This window comes from Oryx dammah, unplaced genomic scaffold (genome assembly GCF_014754425.2).
Source record: "Oryx dammah isolate SB20612 unplaced genomic scaffold, SCBI_Odam_1.1 HiC_scaffold_28, whole genome shotgun sequence".
NCBI classification, from domain to species: Eukaryota; Metazoa; Chordata; class Mammalia; order Artiodactyla; family Bovidae; genus Oryx; species Oryx dammah.
In genome coordinates, this window is record NW_024070212.1 from 110532093 (window position 1) to 110557744 (window position 25652).

A 25652-nucleotide genomic window follows, 5' to 3' on the forward strand; every position below is an offset into this window, starting at 1 on the left:
GTGGTTGAAATGGGCAAAGGATATGAAGAGATAGCTCACAGAAAATATGAATCCTTAACAATCCATGAGAGATTTTCAACCCATGTCTCATAAGAGAGGAACTCCAAACCACACTGAGAAAAAAATTTTTTTGCACTTATTACATTAGCAAAGAATCAAAACTTTGAAAAGTGATTGGTGAAGCTGAAGAACCAGAGGCATCTCCCTCCCGAATTGTCACTGGTAGGATTTTACCTTGATTCCATCCCAATGAAGGCAGTTTGGGACCCTCTATCAAGGTAAAAAGCATATATGTTTTAAACCAGCAATTCCATCTGCAGGAATTTGCTCTATGGATCTACTTGCAGATGTGGGAAGTGGCCTGTGTACTAGTGACTCAGTGTAGCTTTGTCTGGGAGAAACAGATTGAATTTGCTACAATTTTAATCAGGAACTGATCACACTGTTCAGTGTGGTTCAGTTCAGTTCAGTCACTCAGTCGTGTTCAACTCTTTGCGACCCCATGAATCGCAGCACGCCAGGCCTCCCTGTCCATCACCAACTCCCGGAGTTTACCCAAACTCATGTCCATCAAGTCCGTGATGCCATCCAGCCACCTCATCCTCTGTTGTCCCCTTCTCCTCCTGTCCCCAATCCTTCCCAGCATCAGGGTCTTTTCCAAAGAGTCAACACTTCACATGAGGTGGCCAAAGTATTGGAGTTTCAGCTTTAGCATCAGTCCTTCCAATGAACACCCAGGACTGATCTCCTTTAGGATGGACTGGCTGGATCTCCTTGCAGTCCAAGGGACTCTCAAAAGTCTTCTCCAACACCACAGTTCAAAAGCATCCATTCTTTGGTGCTCAGCTTTCTTTATAGTCCAACTCTCACATCCATACATGACCACTGGAAAAACCATAGCCTTGACTAGATGGACTTTTGTTGGCAAAGTAATGTCTCTGCTTTTTAATATGCTGTCTAGGTTGGTCATGGAGAAGGCGATGGCACCCCACTCCAGTACTCTTGCCTGGAAAATCCCATGGACAGAGGAGCCTGGTGGGCTGCAGTCCATGGGGTCGGGAAGAGTCGGACACGACTGAGCGACTTCACTTTCACTTTTCACTTTCATGCATTGGAGAAGGCAATGGCAACCCACTCCAGTGTTCTTGCCTGGAGAATCCCAGGGACGGGGGAGCCTGGTGGGCTGCCGTCTATGGGGTCACACAGAGTCGGACACGACTGAAGTGACTTAGCAGCAGCAACAGCAGGTTGGTCATAACTTTCCTTCCAAGGAACAAGTGTCTTTTAATTTCATGGCTGCAATCACCATCTGCAGTGATTTTGGAGCCCCCAGAAATAAGGTCTGACACTGTTTCCACTGTTGCCCCATCTATTTCCCATGAAGTGATGGGACCAGATGCCATGATCTTCGTTTTCTGAATGTTGAGCTTTAAGCCAACTTTTTCACTCTCCTCTTTCACTTTCAACAAGAGGCTTTTTAGCTCCTCTTCATTTTCTGCCATAAGGGTGGTGTCATCTGCATATCTGAGGTTATTGATCTTTCTCCCGGCAATCTTGATTCCAGCTTGTGCTTCCTCCAGCTCAGCGTTTCTCATGAGGTACTCTGCATATAAGCTAAATGAGCAGGGTGACAATATACAGCCTTGACATACTCCTTTTCCTATTTGGAACCAGTCTGTTGTTCCATGTCCAGTTCTAACTGTTGCTTCCTGACCTGCATATAGGTTTCTCAAGAGGCAGGTCAGGTGGTATGGTATTCCCATCTCTTTCAGAATTTTCCATAGTTTATTGTGATCCACACAGTCAAAGGCTTTGGCATAGTCAATAAAGCAGAAATAGATGTTTTTCTGGAACTCTCTTGCTTTTTCAATGATCCAGTGGATGTTGGCAATTTGATCTCTGGTTCCTCTACCTTTTCTAAAACCAGCTTGAACATCTGGAAGTTCACGGTTCACATATTGCTGAAGCCTGGCTTGGAGAATTTTGAGCATTACTTTACTAGCGTGTGAGATGAGTGCAACTGTGTGCTATTAGATATGGACCTAACAGAAGCAGAAGATATTAAGAAGACATGGCAAGAATACACGGAAGAACTGTACAAAAAAGATCTTCACGACCCAGATAATTATGATGATGTGATCATTAATCTAGAGCCAGACATCTTGGAATGTGAAGTCAAGTGGGCCTTAGAAAGCATCACTATGAACAAAGCTAGTGGAAGTGATGGAATTCCAGTTGAGCTGTTTCAAATCCTGAAAGATGATGCTGTGAAAGTGCTGCACTCAATATGCCAGCAAATTTGGAAAACTCAGCAGTGGCCACAGGACTAGAAAAGGTCAGTTTTCATTCCAGTTGCAAAGAAAGGCAATGCCAAAGAATGCTCAAACTACCGCACAATTGCACTCATCTCACATGCTAGTAAAGTAATGCTCAAAATTCTCCAAGCCAGGCTTCAGCGATATGTGAACCGTGAACTCCCTGATGTTCAAACTGGTTTTAGAAAAGGCAGAGGAACCAGAGATCAAATTGCCAACATCCACTGGATCATGGAAAAAGCAAGAGAGTTCCAGAAAAATATCTATTTCTGCTTTATTGACTATGCCAAAGCCTTTGACTGTGTGGATCACAAGAAACTGTGGAAAATTCTGAAAGAGATGGGAATACCAGACCACCTGACCTGCCTCTTGAGAAATCTGTATGCAGGTCAGGAAGCAACAGTTAGAACTGGACATGGAACAACAGACTGGTTCCAAATAGGAAAAGGAGTCCATCAAGGCTGTATATCGTCACCCTGCTTATTTAATTTATATTCATCATGAGAAACGCTGGACTGGAAGAAACACAAGCTGGAATCAAGATTGCCGGGAGAAAGATCAATAACCTCAGATATGCTGATGACACCACCCTTATGGCAGAAAATGAAGAGGAGCTAAAAAGCCTCTTGATGAAGGTGAAAGAGGAGAGTGAAAAAGTTGGATTAAAGCTCAACATTCAGAAAACGAAGATCATGGCATCTGGTCCCATCACTTCATGGGAAATAGATGGGGCAACAGTGGAAACAGTGTCAGACCTTATTTCTGGGGGCTCCAAAATCACTGCAGATGGTGATTGCAGCCATGAAATTAAAAGACTCTTACTCCTTGGAAGAAAAGTTATGACCAACCTAGACAGTATATTCAAAAGCAGAGACATTACTTTGCTGACTAAGGTCCGTCTAGTCAAGGCTATGGTTTCTCCTGTGGTCATGTATGGATGTGAGAGTTGGACTGTGAAGAAGGCTGAGCGCCGAAGAATTGATGCGTTTGAACTGTGGTGTTGGAGAAGACTCTTGAGAGTCCCTTGGACTGCAAGGAGATCCAACCAGTCCATTCTGAAGGAAATCAGCCCTGGGATTTCTTTGGAAGGAATGGTGCTAAAGCTGAAGCTCCAGTACTTTGGCCACCTCATGCGAAGAGTTGACTCATTGGAAAAGACTCTGATGCTGGGAGGGATTGGGGGCAGGAGGAGAAGGGGACGACAGAGGATGAGATGGCTGGATGGCATCACTGACTCGATGGATGTGAGTCTGAGTGAACTCTGGGAGTTGGTGATGGACAGGGAGGCCTGGTGTGCTGCAATTCATGGGGTTGCAAAGAGTTGGACACGACTGAGCGACTGAACTGAACTGAAACATTTCCATCAGTGGAATCAGATGCAGTTGTATTTATCAAGAAAGAATCCTAGGGTATCTCAAGAAAACAAAAGGGTAGAAGAGTATCATGTTTTCCCCAGTGTAAAAGGGGAAAATAAATTTATGTTTATTTGGATGTGCCTGAAAACTTCTGGCAGGAGTTACAAAAACTTAGTATCAATGGCTACACACACTCATGTACTTTTATTAGAGGAGGGAGCCTGGGCAGATGGAAAATAGGATTGGGAGCGAGGCAGATTTTACATACCATTTAATATTTTTTTGATTTTTATAGGTTATGTCAATGTATTAACCTATTAGAAAATTAAGTAGATAAATCTTTTGAGGAAAAACAAATGAGAAGGACAGAATCTTAGACGCAGAAATGTATCGATTCTAAAAACCAATGGAGAAGTTATGGCATCTGACAGGAAGCCACTGAGAGCCCTGCTTGGCAGCAGATGGGTGTGGACAGAAGACAGCCGGAGGCCATAACAGGGAAAAATAAAGCTGTCTTCTATTTATACCTTCAAGAAACCAGTACAGAATAAGAATGTACTGTTAATGGGCTGTTTTAATCCCCTAATTAAAAGAGTCTCAGAGTAATTTAATAGAACAGAGGCAGTTTCATAATCAATAGGCGGTCTTAATACAATATAGCTTACCAGTGGGTTAGCAACACAATTATACACAAGTCTCCAGGAAAAAACCTTCAGAAATAAGACTAGAAGGAAAAGTCATCATGAAAAAGGGCACCAAGCATGTCTCGAATGCAGCGGTGCTGAAAAGTCAAGGCAGGGTGCCATATTCATCTTTATTAACTTGTTTCTTGGGGGCTTAGCTAAAGTAATGAGACATAAAACAAATGTTGTCAGAAAGGAAGATGAAATAAACTGCAATTTGCAGATGATATGAATGCCTAGAAAGCCCCACGAACCAAATGGAAACTATTGGAATTATAAAGAATTCAGCCCAGGACCAGAATAGGATAGATTGACTTCATGTCAACAACAGGAAAATAGTGAATTCCCAATCACAGTAGAAACAAAATCAGAAAATGTAGGATAACTGCATAAATAAATATAACCTATGTAAAGGAAAAATGTGGGAAATGGAAGAAAATGACATCTTAGAAAAGTATGTTTTGTTTTTTTTTTAAAGAAAAACATTGGTTTTTATTGGATGGGAAAATGGAAAATTAAAAACATGTTAATTCTCACCACATTAATGTAGAGTTTTAGTGCCATTCCACCTAACAAATTCCAATTTAAAAACTTTCATTGGAGTATTTTTATAAAATGAAAATAAAGCTCATAGGCAAGATTGGCAGATAGGCAAGATTAGCTCAAATTTTGAGAAATATAGGTAATAGACAGAGTCGCTTTTCCTAAATATCATAGAATGCTGCAATAATAAAAGGTGTGTGGTAATGGAATAAGGGAGTCGTCAACGAAACAGAATGCCAGCTCAGAAATGAGTACTTATCTTCTAAAGTGTTTTATAGAAGAGGTATCACAGATACAAAAAATGGAGGGATTATAAAACCAGACAAAAATGTCACAAGAAAGGAAAAATATACACCAATATCTCATATTAATATAAATGAAAGAGACCTCAATGCAAGACTAGCAAGCTGATACATAAAAAAGATTATACACCATAACCGAGTAGAATTTATCCCAGAAATGCACAGTTGTTTTAACACACAAAAATTGATTAATATAATGCACTATACCAATGAAACAAAGGACAAAACTACATGATATCTCCATTATTTGGCATCAATTAGCACTTGACAAAATCCAGTAATCCTTCATGATAAAAATAGCCAACAAAACAGATAAAAGAAGAAAATTTCCTCTACTTGATAAAGGGCATCTATGAAAACCCCACATCTAATATCACACTTGTTAAAGACTGGATGTTTTCTTATAAATCAGAAGAAAAGAATGCCCACTCCCACCACTACTGTTCAACATTGCACTGGAGGTTTGAACCAGAGAAATCGGTCAATACAAATAAATAAAAGATACTCAAATTGGAAAGGAAGGCATAAAACTCTATTTGCAGATGACATGATCATGGGTTTAGAAAATCCTTTTGAACGGTGGTGTTGGAGAAGACTCTTGAGAGTCCCTTGGACTGCAAGGAGATCCAAACAGTCCATTCTGAAGGAGATCAGCCCTGGGATTTCTTTGGAGGGAATGATGCTAAAGCTGAAGCTCCAGTACTTTGGCCACCTCATGTGAAGAGTTGACTCATTGGAAAAAAGACTCTGATGCTGGGAGGGATTGGGGGCAGGAGAAGGGACCGACAGAGGATGAGATGGCTGGATGGCATCACCGACTTGATGGACATGAATCTGAGTGAACTCCGGGAGTTGGTGATGGACAGGGAGGCCTGGTGTGCTGCGGTTCATGGGGTCGCAAAGAGTCGGACACGACTGAGCGACTGAACCGAACTGAACTGAAGAAATTCCCTAAGAAAACTTTTGGGAATAAGTTCAGCAAGATCTCATGATATAAGATCAACATACAAAAATACACTGTATTTTTACACAGTAGGAATGAACATACCAGAAATGAAATTTTTAAAAAAGAATGTCACTTATAATATGATCAAAAATATAAAAAAAATACAAATTTAACAAAACAGGGAAAATTTTATGTTCTGAAAACTATAAATATTGTTGAAAGAAATTAAGGAAGACCTAAATAAATGGAAAGACATTCTATTTTCATGGACGAGAAGATTTAATATTAAGGTGGTGTGTGTGAGTGTGCTAAATCGCTTCACTCGTGTCTGACTCTTGATGACGCTAGAGGCTGTTGTCCGCCAGGCTCTTCTGTCCATGGGATTTTCTGGGCAAGAATTCTGGAGTGAGTTGCCATTTTCTCCTCCAGGGCTTCCCTGGTGGCTGAGAAAGTAAAGAATCTGTCTGCAGTGTAGGAGATCCAGGTTCAGTTCCTGGCTTGGGAAGATCCCCTAGAGAGGCAACCCACTCCAGTATTCTTGCCTGGAGAATTCCAAGGACAGAGGAGCCTGGTGGGTCACGCTCCATGGGGTTGCAAAGAGCTGGGCACGAATAAGCATCTAACACACACAGACACACACACACACAAACACCCCTCCAAGGGATCTTCCCAACTCAGCGATGGAACTTGTGTCTCTTATGTCTCTTGCCTTGGCAGGTGCGTTCTTTACCACAAGCGCCCCCTGGGAAGCCCCTCTTAAGGTAGTACGGTTCCCCAGACTGAGCTAGATATTCAGCACAATCCAAATCAATATCCCAGCTGGCTTCTCTGCAGAAATTAATAAACTGATTTTAAAATTGACGAGGCAATTCAAGGACCCATGCCAAAACAATCTTGGAAAAGAATAAAGTTGGACTTACATGTTCCGATTTCAAAAGTTACTACAAAGCAACAGTAATCGAGATAGTGTGTGGTACTGAAACAGGAAAGGGTCAGTGACTCATTCTCCTTCATTCAGGGATAAAAATCGACCTCAGGAGAAATTCTGAATACTAAGGGATTTCCCTTAAGGGTTTTTATGGTATCCTTTTTCACTTTTCAAATTTGTTTCTGTTATTTTGGGCTGTGCTGGGTCTTTGCTGCTGCACTCAGGCTTTCTCTAGTTGCAGCGAGTGGGGACTGCTCTCTAGCTGCGGTGCAGGGGCTTCTCATCGTGGTGGTTTCTCTTGTTGGGGAGCCCAGGCTCCAGGTGCATGGGCTGCAGTAGCTGTGGCTCTTGGGCTGAGTTGCTCTGCGGCATGTGGAATCTTCCTGGGCCAGGAATCGAACCTGTGTCCTCTGCACTGGCAGGTAGATTCTTAACCACCGGACCAGGAGGGAAGCCCTGGGGGAGACTTTAGTGGCCTTTCAGAAGGAGACTTGGACTGGCCCTCTTCCCTTTGATGGAATGTTTGGTAAACATTTGGAGGGATTATCTTGAGCTGGAGTAAATACCCAGAGGTGGTGCCTCCCAGTTGTCTGTTAGCTTCCCATGCAGAACAGGGGAGGGGGTTGGGGAGAGCTGACATCCTTAAAGGAGCGTCCCTCCTGGGCCCAGATTATCCTCATAAAGAACATTGTTCTGAATCTCCTCCAGCCCACAGACAGACAGGCCACGGAGCCACATAGCTGCATTCTCTGGTTGTCCCCACTGTCCTGAAGCGTCTCGCCTGGAAAATTCCTTGGCAGGTAAGGCAAGATTCTTCTGCTGGTTTCCAACCCGGCCCCCACCCCAACCCAGAGTCAAACATCCACAGAATGCCTCTGCTTGTGCAACCTGATTTCCTGGTGTCTCCTCCAAGATAAACTGTTTGTGAAGGTAACTGAATGGAGCGGCTTGTTCTCGGGAAATATTACCTATAAACCAGGGGCGAAATGGGAGCAGCAGCGTTGACCCAAGATGACAGTGTCAGTTTTAAGCGTGTGGACCTACGGCTCCTCTCTGGTTTTAATTAGTCAGCCCATCCTGTCTTCGTTGAGGCCACTTTTAGGTTGAAGTCATAAAACCTTATTGGCCGAGGATCAAAGAACACTCAACGTTTTACTCTCTGTAACCCGGAGCGGAACCCTAGGTCAACCCGAAGTGAGTTCAACCAATTACTAGGCTATACAACGAAATGGGAGGCGATGCTTCTATTTTACCTTGTCATCTATTAAAAAAAAATTTTTTTTTTAATCTAAGTATAGTAGAATACAGAAAGTGCCCGTATTCTAAGTATAGAGGCTGACTGCTTACCTCTGTAACCACACCCAGGCCTCTGAAACTCTCTCCCGTTTCCTTCCCAGCCCCCGAGGGGAGTCTCTGACTTCTAACAGCAAGGACTAGCTTTGCCTGTTTCAGTCCTTTGTGTGAATGGACTTGTTCACAACGTTCTCTCTTGTCTGACTTCTTCCTGTGACACTGGGCCCTGATCGCCGGGACACTTGGCTCTCCGGGCTCTGTGGTTCTCATGATGCATAGGCCTCAGAGTCACTTAGACGGTTAAATACAGATTCTGGGGGCTCCACCCCGAAGCTTCTGGGCGCAGGAGGTCGGGGGTGGGGCCCGAGAATCTGTGTTTCCAACAAGTTCTCAGCGTTTGCTGCGGCTGGTGTGGGGACCACACCTGGAGAACCACCCCTCCAGTTTGGCAAGGCCCATTTTGCCCTGGAAAAGGACATCACTGTTGCGTCTGGAAGCCTAACCAGAGAGCCTGGGGAGGGACGGGAGAGTGTGGAGGCCAGAGCTGGCGTCCTTAGGGGTCGCTGGTTGTTAGCCAGGGTGAGAGAGAGGATTAAGACCCTCTCCTGTCTGCTCCTGATGGGGACTGCTGTGGTTCATGACTCTCGATTTATGAGCTGGGCACACCCGAGCCAGGGCTTTCTGGCTCCTCGAGGCATGGGTGGATACAGTGGAGATTTCCAGGCTGTAAGCTGGTCAGACACTGGCCAGAGGCACTGGTCAGCTCACTCCCTCGCCCACCCCTGCCACTGCTGACTGGGCTCAGAGGGGCCTTAGGTGAGGGCTGTCCTTCTCCGTCTTCCCTCTAACATCTGGCCTCCTCCTCATTTGAGACGTGAATGGATGAGGGCCTGAGAGCACAGCCTCCCTCCCTGCTCACGGGTCGAGTCCACTCCTGTTCCAATGTCCTCTTTGTCCTTCTCTTCTCCTGCTGCCCCTCTTTCGGGATCTCATCTACTTCCAGGGTCTTCACTCCCCGAGGCACTGGATCTGATAGCCCGAGGCTCCCCCTGGCCACAAGTCTTGCCTGGGGCGGGGAAGGGCCACGCCTGCAGGATAGGAGGAGACTCCTGGTCACCTAGGCTGCCCCATCCTGGTCTCTGAAGAGCTCAGGACTCAGGCTTGACGTCTGAGGAGGGTAGCAGTGACCTGGGTCAGGAAATACTGACCGAACTAAGACATCGACTCAGTGGGCATGAGTTTGAGCGAATTCCAGGAGATGGTGATGGACAGGAAGGCCTGGCATGCTGCAGTTCATGGGGTCACAAAGAGTGGACACGACTGAGCGACTGACCAACAACAACTGAGACGCCTCTGGAGGGGAAATGCCCAGAGCTGCAGGCAACGGGTCCTTGCTCTCAGAGGAGCTCAGGCATCGTTTTGTTTCTAGCATTTTCGCTTTGATTCATTTGCTCCTCCTACACAACCCTGGGGAGGGAGGGTACAATTGTTAGTCACATCTTGGAGCTTGGAGAAACTCAGTGACTTGTCCAAGGTCACACAGCTGGGAAGTGACTGAGACAGGATTTGAACGCTGGTCTTGCTGGTCCCAGAACCCTGCTGCCACTGGGAGGAGAGGGGGTGAGCACAGGAGAGGGTAGAGAGGTGCCCTGGGAGGTGGAGCACGCAGGAAGTCAGAGAGGACCAGGGAGAGAGCGCGGAGCAGGGCATGAGGCCTGGGGGTGTCTGGGGGGGCCGGGCCGGCAGGCTCCTTTAGGCACTCACGTCTTTTTAGCACCCCTCTCCTTCCACGTGGGGAGGCTTTGCAGGGAGCCCTGGGCAGTTTGGGTGCAAAGATTCAAGCCAGGTATGGGGGTGTCTTCCCCTACGTGGCTGTGGCCCACAGTCGCCTGTGTGCTGACTTCTCATGGTGGCCCCTATCAGCTTACTTCTTACACACCCCAGCTAGTGTTGAGCAGTCTACGGCTGAAGCTTCAGGGCCTCCGGAGTCCTGGCATGGCTCCAGGGATGGGCCTGTGACATATCCTTGACCCTCAACTCCCCATCTGGAGGGCAATGGTGCTCTCCAAGCTGCCATGGAGTGAAACTGGCCAGTGGCGTCCTGGGTGGGCTCTGTCCGCTCACACCTGTGTCCGCCCCATGCTGGGCTCCGGGCTGTGAGATAGCAGAGGCCCCTCACTCAGGGCCCCAGAGAGCTGGCAGGAGGGAACTGCCTAACATCCTCTGTCATCCCAAACATGAGCTCGCTTTTCCTCTGGCTTTGCTTTCCTTCTGGAAGCGTCTCTTATTTGTGCACTGAAAGTTGCAAGAATTAAATGGGATTATGGCTCCTGGCATCGCGTCAGCACCCAGAATGATACTCCCAGGCTGTGCTTTTTACTCTTTGCAAGCTAAATGAATGAGCCACTTGTTTAACTCGTTTTTACATTTGAGTGTTAAAAAGACTCCAAGGTTATAAAATGGATATAATGGTCGACATAAAAAAAAAACAGGTATGGACTTTGAAAACAAAACAGCTCTAGGGTCCCTGAGAGCCTTGTCTCTGTCCCAGTGAGCGGAATCTATGCCTCATCTCTGGGGACTGGCTGGTGGCAGCTCCCGAGAGTCCCGTCCCCTCTGGGCACCGTGGGGACAGCAGCCCTTCTCAGCTGGTGGGGGAAGGACAGGGTGCAACCTACTTTCTCAAAGTGAAGGGAGAGCCAGCTGCTGCAGGGTTGTCCCGTTACTAAGAGAATTTTACCTACTCCATGGACACTGACCCTCTGTCCCACACCCCCACCACCGGACAGGCTGTGAGCAATAGGAGAGAGTGAGCTGGGGACAGGGCCACTCCTTCTGGGGTGAGTGGCCTCTGTTGGCCACCGCCCTTGGCAAGCTCCCGCCCGCCTGTGGGCCAAGTTCTGGGGACCAGCCAGAGGGAGGCAGGCCAGAGCGGCCGAGCTCCCAGGCACAGTGCAAAACAGACTGTGTGAAAGTGGGCGATGTCATCTCAGTAACCAGACAGGGATCTTCATGTTCAGAAAGCTGCCCTCCCTACACTGGGACTCGGTTGGATACTAGCAGTGGGGCCATTCGCACGGTGGAGCTGCCGTGAACTCATGTATCCACCCAAATCCTAGAAGAGTTATAAAAAGCCCTGCCTGCTAAAAATGACAAGACCTGGTGATGTCTTAGTCAGCCAGGGCTGCCTTAACAAAATACCATAGACTCGAGGCTTAAACAACAGAAATTTGTTTGCTACCGGTTCTGGAATCTGAAGTCCTATATCAAGATGGTCAGTTTCTGGGGTTTTGGTGAGGGCCCTCTTCCTGGCCAGCAGATGGCCACCTTCCTGACACGTCCTCACATGGCCTTTCCTGGGTTGTGCATGAAGAAGGAGAGACAGAGAGAGAGGAAGAGGGGTGCGAGAAATGGTGGTGAGGGGGAGAAGGAGAGAGAAAACTATATTCTTCTCTTCTTATAAAGCTACTAACCCCATTAGACTGAGGCTGAAGCTAAAGTGCCAATGCTTTCGCTGCCTAACGTGAAGAACGGACTCATTAGAAAAGACCCTGATTCTGGGAAAGATTGAAGGCGGGAGGAGAAGGTGATGACAAAGGATGAGATGGTTGGATGGCATCACCAGCTCAATGAACATGAGTTTGAGCAAACTCCAGGAGATAGTGGAGGACAGAGTAGCCTGGCGTGCCACAGTCCATGGGGTCGCAGAATCAGACACCACTTAGCCACTGAACAACAACAACAACCCCATCAGAAGGGCCCCACCCCCATGACCTACTAACCCTAATACTTACCTAATATTAGGATTACTTATTAACCATAAATATTATCCCTAATATTTCCCAAAGGCCTCGTCTCCAAATGCCATTACATTGCGGGTTTGGGCTTTGACATATGAACCTTGGAAGGACATGAATACTCAGGTTATAATACTTGGCAAGGGAATGAAGATGGTACTTGCATGTCTGGTTGGGAAAATCTCTATCTCAACCTGATTTCTCAAAATGGTTCTGGGGAGCAGGGATTTGTACAGAAGGCAGCCATCCTTCCTTCTTCCTGCTCCAGAGTCCTTTCTACAGTGTTTGCTCCATCCTCAGCCCTGGATGGGGAGGACGCTGAGTACCACCACCCCTAGCCCCCTGGCCATAGCTGACCAGAACAGGGTGGGCCTCTGACTCCAGAGAGTGGACCTCTGACCCAGAGGAATCAAGCCAGAGGCTGGGCTGAGCCAATCAGACTCCTTCTCCCAGAGATAAGGGCTGAGATGGAGATCAGTCCAAGAGGCAGGGGCTCTGGGCTGGATGGCCATGGGGGTGGGGGAGGCATTTTGAATTAGCCATAATTGGCCATGTATGTGTGTAGCAGGGACAGATGGTGTGGAGGGACAGACAGATAGACACACACACTGAGGGAGGGAGAAATAACTTTCCCATTTCTCATTCCTGGTTAACCATCAGCAGGCTGGGGTGTTTGTTTTGTTCATGTATTTTTCCCATAAAATCTCTTAAAACCTTTTCTTATCCCACCCTGAAGGGTTTCTTGTGTATTATTTCCCAGTTGTCCAAATTTGGCCTTTCCTATGTGGGAGACCCGGGTTCAATCCCTGGGGCAGGAAGATCTCCTGGAGAAGGAAATGGTAACTCACTCCAGTACTCTTGCCTGGAAAATCCCATGGATGGAGAAGCCTGGTAGGCTATAGTCCATGGGGTCGAAAAGAGTCCAACATGACTGAGCGACTTCACTTTCACTTTTGTTTGTGTAGATCTAGGTTTTCACACTGACTTTAGGACGAGAGTTAAACTGGTCAGCTGTGTCCTGAGCGGTTCTATCTACTCACTCACTGGGCATGGCTGTGGCCCCCCAGTGCTCAGCCCTGGCTCTTGAGACAGGCAGGGTCTCCTCACAGATGTGGGCCCCAGAGGGCCAGCAAGAGGGAATCTCCTGACATCCCTCATCAGTCCAAACTCTGCTCCTCCTCTGACTTCTCTTTCTCTCCAGTACCTTCTGTCATTTCTGCAGTGCTGGTAGCATCCCAGGGCCTTCGCCTGCCTCCCAGCCTGGTCCTGGGATCTCCCCACAGCCCTGTGGGTAGCAGGGAGGTGAGGCAGGCCCTGAGGAAGGTTTACCCAGGAGGTTAAGTCAACTGAGGCACATGGAGGCATGGGCTGTTGGAATCGGGACCGGCAGAGTGTGCCTGAGCCTTGAAGATGGGCCAAAAGGGACGTGGGGACAGCCAGAGAACAGGCTGCTGGAGGAGGTGAAAGGCCACGAGCCACGGGGGCAGCCAAGCAGAGGAGCTGGGGTTTCTGTTTCCGCTGGGGTGAGTAATTCAAGAAGGAGGTATTTTTAAAAGCAGACAACCCAGCAGAGTCATCAAGGGACTATGATTTCTTTGAATTGTCTCTCATTCAAAATATTCATGAGATTTGGATGAATCTAGAGAGTCCCTCCCTGCTGTTTACAGCTGCAGGAGATTTGAACCAGTTGCTGATTCTAAGAGGTACAGCAGTCAAACATGCAAAAAAAGCAATAGTTTCATGTTCTATGTATCTTTAGGAGAAATCCAATTAGCACATCAAAGCTGCGATTTCATAGGTATTAATGCTGAGGATGAAAATAGAGAATTCAGTGTAAAGCCAGTCTGCAGACAGTATTAATGGCACAGATGGTACAAGGATATGTCAAGAATTTTACATGTGGAAAGTAAGTGATTGACATTCTGGAAACACTGAAGTGACTTGGATGAACCAGACATCACCTGGTTCCTTGCTCTTTGAACTGAGGCTTTCTTCCCTCACTCTAAGCCAGTGGTTCCCAAAACGTGGTCCACTCTGAGCAGCAGCTGCAGCATCTGGGGGCTTTTAAGACATGCAGATTCCTGGCCCTACCCCAGACCTTCCAGAAGCCCGGGCAGGGAAGAAGATGTTTTGGGGGAGGGGACAGCTGGGCTGTAACAAGCTGCCCCAGGGGTTCAGGTGAAGCCCTGCTCCACTCAGCGAGTCTGGAAGTCGAGAATCGTGTGCAGCAGTGCATGTCTGTGGAGTCCATCCAAGTGGATGGTCTCCTCCAGGCAGACCAGGGCCCATAGGGCTGAGAACACAGGCTCAGACCTGCACTAGGCGGAAGAACTCCCAGGCCCGCTCGCCAAGACTGAAGTCACAGGCCCAGGCCACTCAGACCTCTGACCCCAAATGAAGGTCTGGGCAGTTGGTTATGAGTAACGTTCTTCCCATTCACAGCCCATCACCCTCTTGGGGAGCTGGAAAGTGCTTCAACAGTCTCTCTCATTCTAAAGATGAGGAAGCCAAGACTTCCAGCAGAGCTGCTCAGGGGCACACAGATAAGGCTCAGCTTCTCCCCTGGCTTCCCAAGCGTCAGCCTGCATGCAAAGCCTCCTTTCCCACAGGGAATGGTGGGTCAGGTGCACACGGACCACCTTTTCCTGTCCCTTTGACATGACAGACATTACTAATCAATCACAGCACTTTCCCCCTCTAAGCCAAGATTGGCCTTGTCTTCAGTACATTCACTGCAGATGGTGACTGCAGCCATGAAATTAAAAGACACTTGCTCCTTGGAGGAAAAGTCATGACCAACATAGACAGCATATTAACAAGCAGAGACATTACTTTGCCAACAAAAGTCTGTCTAGTCAAGGCTATGGTTTTTCCAGTAGTCATGTATGGATATGAGAGCTGGGCTATAAAGAAAGCTGAGCACTGAAGAATTGATGCTTTTGAACTGTGGTGTGTCTAGGACCTGTGAATTTGTTACCTTATATGGCAAAGGGGTCTTAGCAGATGTGGTTAAGCATCTTGAGATAAGAAGATTATCCTGTATTATCTAAGCATGTTAGTTGCTCAGTTGTGTCCGACTCTTTGCAACCCCATGGACTATAGCCCACCAGGCTCCTCTGTCCACGGGATTCTCCAGGCATGAATACTGGAGTGGGTTGCTATGCCCTCTTCCAACCCAGGGATCCAACCACGTCTCTTATGTCTCCTCCATTGGCAGGCAGTTTCTTTATCACTAGTGCCAATGGGGCAAAGAGCCCTTGCTTGATAACAGTATTAGAAGTCCTAGCCACAGGAATGAGATGACAAAAAGAAATAAAGGGAATCTAAATCTATAAAAGAAATCCAAAGAAGTAAAACTATTACTTTTGCAAATGACATGATGCTATACATAGAAAATCCTAAATACACCAGAAAAAAACTACTAGAAGTCAGTGAACTCAGCTGAGTCACAGGATTCAAAATTAATATGCAGAAATCTGTTGCATTTCTATACACAGCAAACTATCAGAGAAATTAAGAAAATAATCCCATTTCTAATTGCATCAAAAAGAATAAAGTATCTAGGGATAAACCCAGATGGCAAAGAAGCTGCTTGCATTGCAGGAGACCTGGGTTTAATCCCTGGGTCAGGAAGATCTCCTGGAGAAGGCAATGGTTACCCACTCCAGTATTCTTGCCTGGAGAACTCCATGGACAGAGGAACCTACCAGGCTACAGTCCATGGGTCATAAAGAGTTGGACATGACTGAGCAACTATCACCTTCACTTTTAAGGAGATAAAAGACCTGTACTTGGAAAACTATAGGATGTTGATAAAATAAATTGAGGATGACACAAACAGCTGGAAAAATATACTGTGTTCATGGGTTAGAGGAATGAATATTGTTAAACTGACCATATTAACCAAGGCAAGCTACAGATTCAATGCAAAATGCCAATGACTTTGTTTTCATAGAACTAGAACAAATAATTCTAAAATTAGTATAGAAACATGAAGACCCCAAATAACCAAAACAATCTTGAGAAGGAAGAACAAAGCGGGAACTATCATGCTCCCTGATTTCAAACTCTGCTACAAAGCTGTGGTAATTAAAACAGTATAGTACTGGTGCAAAAACAGACACAGATGAGGGGAACAGAATAGAGAGCTCATAAATGAACCCACATTTGTACGGGCAATTAATCCACAATAAAAGAGACAAGAGTATACAATGGGGAAAAGAGAACCTCTTCAGTAAATGGTTTTGGGAAAACCAGACAGCTACATGCAAAAGAATCACACTGGACTTCTCTCTCATACCACACACATAAATAAATTCCAAATGGATTACAGACTAAAATGTGAGACCTGAAACTGGAAAACTTCCAGAAGAAATCACAGGCAGCCAGCCCTTTGGCATCAGGCTTAGTAATATTTCTTTGGATATGTCTCCTCTGGCAAGGGAAACAAAAGCAAAAATAAATAAATGGGACTACATCTTTTGCACATAGAAGGAAACTATTGACAAAGTGAAAATGCCATCTACTGAATGGGAGAAGATATTTCCAAATGATATATCTTACAAGGGGTTAATATACAAACTGTACAAAGAATTCAAACAACTCAACACCAAAAAAAAAAAAACCTGATTAAAAAATGGGCAGATGATCTGAATAGACATCTGTCTGAAAAAGACAGACAACCAACAGACTCTTGCCAAGATGCTCAACATCACTAACCACCATCAGTTTAGTTCAGTTCAGTTCAGTCACTCAGTTGTGTCCGACTCTTTTCAACCCCATGAATCGCAGCACGCCAGGCCTCCCTGTCCATCACCAACACCCAGAGTTCACTCAAACTCACGTCCATCGAGTTGGTGATGCCATCCACCATCAGCGAAAGGCAAATCAAAACCACAATGTGATACCACCTGTCAAAATGTCTTTTATCAAAAAGACAACAAATAACAGTGATGGTGAGGATATGGAGGAGAATCCTTGTGCACTGTTGGTGGAACTGTAAATTGGTATGGCCACTGTGGAAAACATTAGGATGGTTCCTCAAAAAATTAAAAATGGAACTACTGTACTATCCAACGATCCACTCCTGGGTGTTCATATGAAGGAAATAAAAACACTAATTCTAATACGCACCCCTATGTTCATTGCAGCCAAGACATGGAAGCAACCTAAGTACCTATCAACAGATAAATGGATAGAGAATGTTTGGTACACACACACACACACACACACACACACACACTGGAATATTACTCAGCCACAAAAAAGAATGAACTCTTGCCATTTGCAACAACATGGGTGGACTTAGAGGGTATTATTATGCCAAGTGAAATAAGTCAGAAGAGAAAAAAACAATAATGTATGATTCCATTACATGTGGGAGCTATGAAACAAAGCTAATGAACAAATGCAAAAAACAGAGACAGCATAAACACAGAAGACAAAGGGGGGGTTGTCAGAGATGAGGAGAGTAAGGAAGGAAAGAAATAGCTGAGGGAGATTAAGAGATGCAAATCTCCAGTTGCAAGATACATGAATCACAGATATGAGAGGTACAGTGTGGGGAATATAGCCATAACTATATAATACCTTTGTATGATGACATATTTTAACTAGACTTCTCCTGATGATCATGTTGAAATGTATAGAAATATCCAACTATGTTGTGTAACAGGAATTAACATAGCACTGTAGATCACTTACATTTCAAAAGCGAATGAACAAGCAAGCTCAGAGAAAAGGAGATCAGATGTGTGGTTACCAGAGGTAAGGGGTGTGGAGAGGAGGAGTTGCATGAAGGCACTGAAAAGGTACAAATGTCCAGTTATAAGGTGCAAGGTACAACAAGTTGATATAACACTGCTGTGTGTTACGTATGAAAGTTGTTAAAGAGCAAATCCTGAGTTCTCATCACAAGGAAAACTATTGTTTATTTCTTTAATGCTGTATCTGATGTGTATGAGATGAGAGATGATTACCAGACTTACTGTGGTCATCATTTCATGATGTATCACTATGCCGTCCACCTTGAACTTACACGGTGCTGCCTGTAAATTATATCTCAATAAAACTGAAAGGAAAACATTTTTGGAGCATTAGGTTTTTGCCAGAAACAATGCCTTTACTCACCAAGAAATGTTTACTGGAGGAAAATAATCCTTGGATCCAACATGCTGACACGTTGAGGGAGACTTTGCTGGTGTGTGGTCTTCCCAGCTGACCCCTGGCAGGCGTGAATGGTGTGGTCAAGGAAGGGAGATCCTCAAAGCTGGACAAGCTCAGAGCCTGTGAGGAAGATTGGGTCAAGTCTTCAAAGAAAGCCTGTTCTCTTTACGTCTGAGGGTTCTCAGGTATACCCTCCTGTTTTGTTCTCAGTTCTCTAACTATTGTGAGCTGACAAATTCTCTTCCTTTTTTTTTCCCCCTGGCTGCTCCGCATGGTTTGCAAGAACTTGGTTCCCCAACCAGGGATTGAACCCAGGCCCTCAGCAGTGAGAGCACTGAGTCCTAACAACTGGACTGCCAGGGAACTCCCCCTCCCTGCTACTTAAAATCAACTTGTATTTTGGAAAAAAACCATTCATTTTCTTGCTCAAGGCTTATTGGGATAATAGTAGTGAGAACCACGCTTCTTACTCATTGAGGAGTTCATCATCGACCAGTTCATCATCGACTCATTCATCATTTCATGGAACACTCACAGTGAGCCCATAGGATCATTACTGTCCTTGTCCCAAGCCCTCCATTTTCACAGTAGAGAACTCGGACGTTCAGAGAGGTTAACTGCCTCAGCCAAGGTCACACAGCCAGTACGTGGTGGAGGCAGCCTGGCTCTGGCAAGGTGGTTGAGAGTACCGTCTCTAAACTATTTCTCACTGCTTTTAATCTAGGACGTTCTTATTTAAAGCAAACAGCCTTTCCCGAGAAAACAGACATATGAGATTACAGAAAATTCAGAAAGAGATAAAAAGTAGGCATTGATCCAGCCTGGGCCCCAGCGGTTACACAAGTGTCACCTTGCCTTCCACGGCCTGTTAAAAGATGCGGCATATCTACCCATACTTCTTTATTTGGGCAGTTTCTGTGCTATTTCGCCAGTGGATACACAAATCAGCTTCAATAATGTTTTTGCAAGCATAGCTTAGGTGGGTCTGTTTACCTTTGATTGAGCATCAAGATGGCTTCATTCTGACCCCTAGCTGGCATCACTCCCTGTTTTACCCTTGACTTGTAACCCGTATTAGCCAACTGCAAGTGACTTTGATCTCGGCTCTAAACCAATGCCAAAGAAGCCAGAAAACTGTAGCAAGTTAGTGCCAGAGGACGGGTCTGATATTTTAGACACCAGGAAAAATTGTCAACGTGCCAGATGCCTTTTAAATCCAGAAATAAAGAACCTCAAAATCATTTTTAAAGTTCAAAGCTAACTTCCTAAAAAGGACCTCGGCAGAAAAGAGGGCTTTTCTCCAGCATTCAAGAATCCACACAGGAATGTTGCTGTCTCTCAGACGAGAGCAAAATATCTTTACAGATGTCCTCACTTTTATGAGCAGATTTACATCTAGAGAGCATCATGAAAAACAAAGCCCATTATGCCAAGGCGTTATAAATTTAAAATATTTGGAAGCTTTTTGTCCCATTAGTGGAATTTAACGGGAATCTGCTTTGGCTCAAGAATGACAAATGAATCAGGGGTGAACAGGAAATTGGGTTTTCTTTATCTACTTATTTGGACCGCAGTAAAAGGGTGCAGGCAGCTGACAGGCCTGGAATGGAGGTGGGGAGCTTGGGAGAGGGGCAGGGGCTCTGATCATCTTATCACATCTTATTCCTGCTGGCCCAGGGCAAGCGCGCAGCAAACGCTGACCGGCTGAATGAGGGGTTCTCTGAGGAGTCAGTCTGCAAGGAGCACACTGCTGGGGTCGTTTGATACATGGAGATAAGCAAGTCATACCGAGGGCTTCCCCGGCAGCTCACACGGTAAAGAATCTGCGTTCAATGCAGGAAGATCCCCTGGAGAAGGGAATGGCAACCCACTCCAGTGCTCTTGCCTGGAAAATTCCAAGGACAGAGAAGCCCGGCAGGCGACAGTCCATGGGGTCACAAACAGTTGGATATGACTGAGAGACTAACACAAGCAGGTCATACAGACTAGCCCGTGGGATTGAGCAATGCTCCCCAAGTCAGCCACCCAGGACCGACCCTTGTCACTTCTGGACAGAGCCGAGGGGTCAAGGTCCTCAGGTCCAACTTGCCTGCTGGTTCCTCATCCCGGCTGGTCCCTGACCCAGTGGCTCCCAAGCATCTCTGACCTTTTTAAGGCATAGTCCAAGCTGCTTGTCCACTGGAGGGCCCGGATTTTGAAGGGTTTATTTCTGATAGGAAGTGAGTGAGGGAGTGAAGTCGCTCAGTCGTGTCCGACTTTTTGTGACCCCCCCTGGACCGTAGCCTACCAGGCTCCTCCATCCATAGGATTCTTCAGGCAAGAATACTGGAGTGGGTTGCCATTTCTTTCTCCAGGGGATCTTCCTGACCCAAGGATCGAACCTGGGTCTCCCGCATTGCAGGCAGACGCGTTACCCTCTTAGCCACCAGGGAAGTTTCTGATAGGAAACATAGTCATTAAATAATAATGAATCAATGTCCCATCTTAAGTTCCTCAAAGACCTGGATAACTAATGGTCAGAACTCCTGGCTGTGGGAGACACCAGCGCTGTTGCACAAACCTCCAGCCAAAAGTGAAGGCGATGGGGGCAAAAGCCAGCTAATGCTGGAGTCCAGAAGTGAGGAGTGGGTGCCCCTGAGACGTGCTGGCCATACAGACCCCTGCTGTGATCTCTGGGAGAGCATCCGGGTCTGGGCCTCATGGGCTGGGGCCACCCGCCTCCACCTTCCTCTTGCGCAAGCAAACCTTTTCCATGAGGATCCTTTAAACAAAATTCCTGCTTCCCCAGGTCAATGCCTCTGCCTCTGCCATTCCCAGGCCCTGCAGGGCTCCCATTTCACTTTGTTGAAACCCTGCTATTTCTTCCTTGGGAACGTGTTCTATGTAATAGAATGCTATTTAAAGAACTTGCAACATTCAATAAGGGTAAAGTGTGAAAAAATGACTACTTTATTTTCCAAGAGAGATTTACTTCATCATATACGAAACTATATTCATCAGCTCTTCTTCTCTTGTAGAATAACTAAGAAGGGATGTAAGGTTGTTGAATGATGCTCAGTTCAAAGGCCACCTCCTCCATGCAGGCCTCCCTGATAGCCCTCTGATGATTCCCATTACTTTCCCTTCTGAAGGTAAGGCCTATTAAGGGAGAAAGATTGAGAGATGGCTTGACCCAGACCGACAGGTCATTAATCAGCCACCTGAGACATTCTCCCAAAGGAAACCCACTAAGGGATGCTTCAGACATATGCCCCCTCTTTAGTGCTCAAGGCTTTTGCCCAGACCCAGTCTGGTCTCCCCGGGAGCTGGGCTTTAAGAACCTTTGTTAGCCAAAGAAAGGAGTCAGGCTGACAGTTTTCCCTGGATATGTCCTGAATATCCAGAGGCAGAGCCCCACCCACTGAGCTCGACGGCTCCAAAGTTGGGGAAAGGGAGCCCAAGGTGAAAATTCCTCCTGCAGCCTGGCTGCTGTGCTCCAGCAGTGCCCCGAAGATGCCAAGAGGGGGGTTCTGGAAAGAAACAGCCCACAGGCTCAGAGATGTAACTCCCTGCTTGGTGGGTCAAAACACCTCTCAGCCCCACGACCCCATACCCATCCTTGTATTTGGGAGTGGGGCGCTCTGTGCCCCCTTCGTGTAGGAGGAGCCTCTGTCCTGGTTCTCCTCTGCCAGCCTGAGGGCAGCCCTGGTACCGTGTGTGCCCCCAGCTCCTCCCTAAAGACTCACCTGCCCCAGGTGCTTGGTGATGATTTGATGAAAGAACAAAGGAAGGACTTCCGCCTCCCTAGGGTGATGCTGGTAACTTTAGAGCGTCAGTGCTGACCCCCACTTAGGGAGGCAATGGGCTCTTGGACGTGGGGAAAGGACTCGTCCTAGGAGTTGTGCTGTCTGATGTGGGGCTGGTGGGTCGCCAGCCGCTGAGACGAACAGTAGCTGCAGTGTAAATGGTGGAACCAGCAGGCACAGCGACTAGACCTGGCCTCCTTCCCTGGGCTGGTTTGTCCACCGGTGTAAGTTTCCTGGGTTGCTTTTACAGAGGCCAGAGAAGTCTCCCATGGGCAAGTTCTGAAAGCAATGATCTTCCTCCTTCAGTGATCTCTGACCACATGACCTCCTGCCTTTCCTGTGGGGAGCCCCTTCCAGGGAGGGTTTTCAAGACAATGTGGACCCCACGAAGGGGTAGAGTTGAGGATGGGGTCAAGGAAGATGGTCTATTGAGTGTTTTCACAGACCAGAAAGCCTAAGACACCTCCCGGATACCCTGGTTTCTACTGCTGCAAGGCTAAGCAGAGCCGAGGCAGCCAGGACAGGAGCAGAAAGGGAAGAGGAAATCTGAGGGCAAGAGCCAAGAGGGAGAAGGTGTGGGAGGCCAAAGGCGCAGCCGGGGGCAGGCACTTTGGGACATTCCCACCACAGGCATTTTTCCAGTCACCGTGGGCAGAACTCGGCAGAACTGTCACAAGCCCCAGTCTGGTTTAGCCAGGGACTGTGAACACCCCGAATTTTATTTAATTGGCATGTTCGATTCTGTGCAACCCTACAGACTGCAGCCCACCAGGCTCCTCTGTCCCTGGAATTCTCCAGACAAGAACACTGGGGAGGGTTGCCATTCCTTTCTCCAGGGGATCTTCCTGACCCTGGAATCGAACCCCGGTCTCCTGCATTGCAGGCAGATTCTTTACCCACTGAGCCACCAGGCCTCTTTTTAATTTAATTTATGTTTCGGGGTTTTTATTTGCTAGTGTAATTGATGAGCTAGACCTTTTTTATTGAGGTATAGTTGATTTACAATGCTGTGTTAGTTTCAGGTGTTTAGCAAAGTGATTCCACTGTGCATAAATATATACCTATTGTTTTCAGCTTTTCCCCCTTAGAGGTTATTATAAAATATTGACTCTGTGCCCTACAGTCTGTCCTTGTTGTTTACCTGTTTTATATGTAGCAGTGTGTGTCTATTAATCCTCAGTTCACCCTCCCCTCCCTTTCCCCTTTGGTATAACCACGTTTGTTTTCTATTAATATGTCTGTGGGTCTGTTTCTATTTTGTATATATGTTCATTTGTATCATTTTTTTTAGATTTCACGTATAAGCAGTATCATATGATATTTGTCTCTCTGGGCTTACTTCATTTGGTATGATAACTTCATGATCCATCCACGTTGCTGCAAATGACCACCCAAAACTTTAAACCAAGGTTGAGAAGAACAATCTCCCGTTGATTGCCGCATCCGAGAAGCCTGTGTCCCCAGACGTTTGAATTGCACCAGGCTCTGGCTGGATGCTGGCCAGGGGTGAAAGTTCAGCAGGTGGGAGACTGGGGCCTCTGAGATGGGACCCTGAGCAGCAGGTGCGGAGGCAGGGGAGCAGCCTCGCAGACAGCACTCCCCTCACCGCTGTGACTTCCGTCCCCTGCGTGTGCTCCTTGACCCTGAGACTCGAGCCACGGGCACGTAGTCATCTCAGTTTGTTTAGCCCTTCACGGTTTACATGTACATTTATTTTTAGGGCTGGAGCCACGGGCGTGTGACCCACGCAGTCACAGGAGACCGTGGCTGTAGAAGGACCCCTCACTTAGTTTAACGCTCTGCAGTTGCAGTTCTTAATCATGTTAACATGCTTAATTCTTGGAATTCATAGTAATGCTTGATCAAAGTGAAAGCGAAAGTCGCTCAGTCATGTCCAACTCTGGCCGAATTCTCCAGGCCAGAATAATGGAGCGGATAGCCTTTCTCTTCTCCAGGGTATCTTCCCAACCCAGGGATCGAACTCAGGTCAAGGGGCTCCCTTAATCATTTCTCACGGGGTCCTGCAACTTCTGCGGCCCGCCATGTTCATTATCTCACTTGTTCCTGAAGCCTTCACAGGAGAGGAGCCTGAAAGGAGTTATTACCCCAATTCCCAGGTGGTGAAACTGAGTCCCAAAGGGGAGAATGGTGAAGCCAAGGCAAGTGAGAGACCCAGGGCTGTTTTCTCTCTCGAAGCTCCTTCTAGATGAAGGGTAAGTGGGCTTGCCTCTCCCTTCACTCACCTGCCTGGGGTCTTGCCTATGCTGCCCTGGCCGCAGCCCGCTTTCCATCCCATTTCATCTCATTGCATTACCAAAAAAACCCCAAACAAAACACTTAAACCATTTGCTTACCTGCCAGGGAGGAGCTCCTGGGGTTAGAGGCCCCTGGATGACTCTAGTTCTCTTGTCCTGTGTCCTATCGGGGTCTCAGAGCAGGGGGTGTTCTTGGACTCCTCCGCTCCCTGAGAACCTGCAGCCGGAGACTCTGACATCTGCTGGAAAGGGCTCCCCGGGAAGCATTCCTGACCTTCAGACTCGCCTGGCCGTGCGCTGGCCCCGTGCCCGTGACAATCACTTCCTGCCTGGGTGTTTACCTTCCTGCGCCCGTGGACCCAGCCAGGGTGGCGGCCCCACACCTGAACCAGAGGCTGTGCAGGAGGGAAGGCACTGCCCACGGTGAAGGCCAGGAGCAGCTGGTGCTGCAACCAGGTGCCAGGTAAGCCTGGTGGTCCCGTGACACCTGGTCCCCCAGCCCACGGTCTTGGCCAGGCAGCCCCACAGGCAGCTCCCTCTAAGACTTGCAAAAGGTTGCACATGACGTCATGATTCAGCTCAATCCCTTCCAGGCAGGGACACTCACTGCCTCGTGCCAGACCTTCCTCTGTTGCTGTTACTATTGCTGTTGTCGCTAATAGCTACCTTCTATTCGCTGAGAGTCCCTTGGACTGCAAGGCGATCAAACCAGTCAATCCTAAAGGAAATCAGTGCTGAATATTCCTTGGAAGGACTGATACTGAAGCTGAAGCTCCAATACTTTGGCTACCTGATGGGAAGAGCCAACTTGGGAAAGACCTTGATCCTGGGAAATATTGAAGGCAAAAGGAGAAAGGGACGACAGAGGATGAGATGGTTGGATGGCATCACCGACTCAATGGACATGGGTTTGAGCAAGCTCCGGGGGATGGTGATGGACAGGGAAGCTTGGTGTGCTGCAGTCCATGGGGTCGCAAAGAGTCAGACATGACTGAGTGACTGAACAACAACCTTCTATTCAGTGACAGGTCCTGGGCTAAGTACTTTTCTTTTTTGCTGCCCTGGGTCTTAACTTCAGCCCATAGGATCTTTATTGCCATGTGTGGGATTTTAATTGTGGTGTGTGGGATCTAGTTCCCTGACCAGGGGTTGAACCTGGGCCCCCTACTTTGAGAGTGAAGAGCCTTAACCACCCGGGAAGTCCCTGGGCTAAATACTTTACACAACTGTTTTATGTAATCCTTGTGCTAGCTCTGTGAGCAGAGAATTATGCCCGTTTTAAAGA

The 25652-nt window shown here is 47.0% G+C and overlaps 1 protein-coding gene across 2 annotated transcripts in view; it reads right to left on the reverse strand.

The window, feature by feature from the left end:
* NGEF (neuronal guanine nucleotide exchange factor) overlaps positions 1 to 24609 on the reverse strand; it is a 131058-nt gene extending 106449 nt beyond the window's left edge. Inside the window, exons 1-2 of one of the 2 annotated variants that reach the window (XM_040231781.1) lie at positions 24467 to 24609; positions 18292 to 18447 (exon numbers count right to left, since the gene is read on the reverse strand). The gene's annotated coding sequence lies outside the window, so the exon portion shown is untranslated. Of the gene's footprint in view, positions 1 to 18291; positions 18656 to 24466 lie in introns of those variants that run through there. The other variant, XM_040231780.1, reaches the window with a different exon arrangement.
* Positions 24610 to 25652: the final 1043 nt, after the last annotated feature.